Raw genomic sequence first — 613 nt, forward strand, 5'->3', positions numbered from 1 at the left:
ATACAACGGGATTTCCAAGAGAAAACAAATCCTACATACAACGGGATTTCCAAGAGAACTGTATCCTGTCCCCCGCCGTGCTCTTGGACTGGCTATCGAAGAAGTTTTTTCGGTTCCCCCCCCCCCCCCGACTGCTGGCAGGAAGCAAGCCGGTTAGGTCCAGACAAAGGAATGCAAACCCGAAGCCGCAGAGCCTGCCGCGATGCACCCAGGTGTGAACCCGAGGGGCTCCGACCCTCCCCGGGGAAGAGACACCTGCGGGATGCGCACGGCCGGAGCCAGGCAGAATCCCGACGTTGAAGCCGCGTCTCCTTTGACGCACGCTTCAGGTACAGATGCGGCAGGCGAGCGAGTCGCAGCCGTCGAGCAAAATCTGGAGGCGATTATGCACCTTCCAGCGTTTTTTGGTTTTCTTTTAAAGCCACGGCTCTTCTCTCGCCACATGCGACGGCTTCGCTCCGCTGCCCGCTCTTAGGGCGCTCGCTGCCCAGACGGGCAACCGAAGCTCCGCCGGAGGAGGGCGGCGAGGAGCGTGCGGCGGACGGCGCTCGCCCCAGCCCCGCACCTACCCGCCCGGACACCGACACCGCTCCCCGCACCAGACCGCCGCGGG

The sequence above is a fragment of the Haliaeetus leucocephalus genome, unplaced genomic scaffold (genome assembly GCF_000737465.1).
Source record: "Haliaeetus leucocephalus isolate CR32 unplaced genomic scaffold, Haliaeetus_leucocephalus-4.0 Scaffold109, whole genome shotgun sequence".
NCBI lineage: Eukaryota > Metazoa > Chordata > Aves > Accipitriformes > Accipitridae > Haliaeetus > Haliaeetus leucocephalus.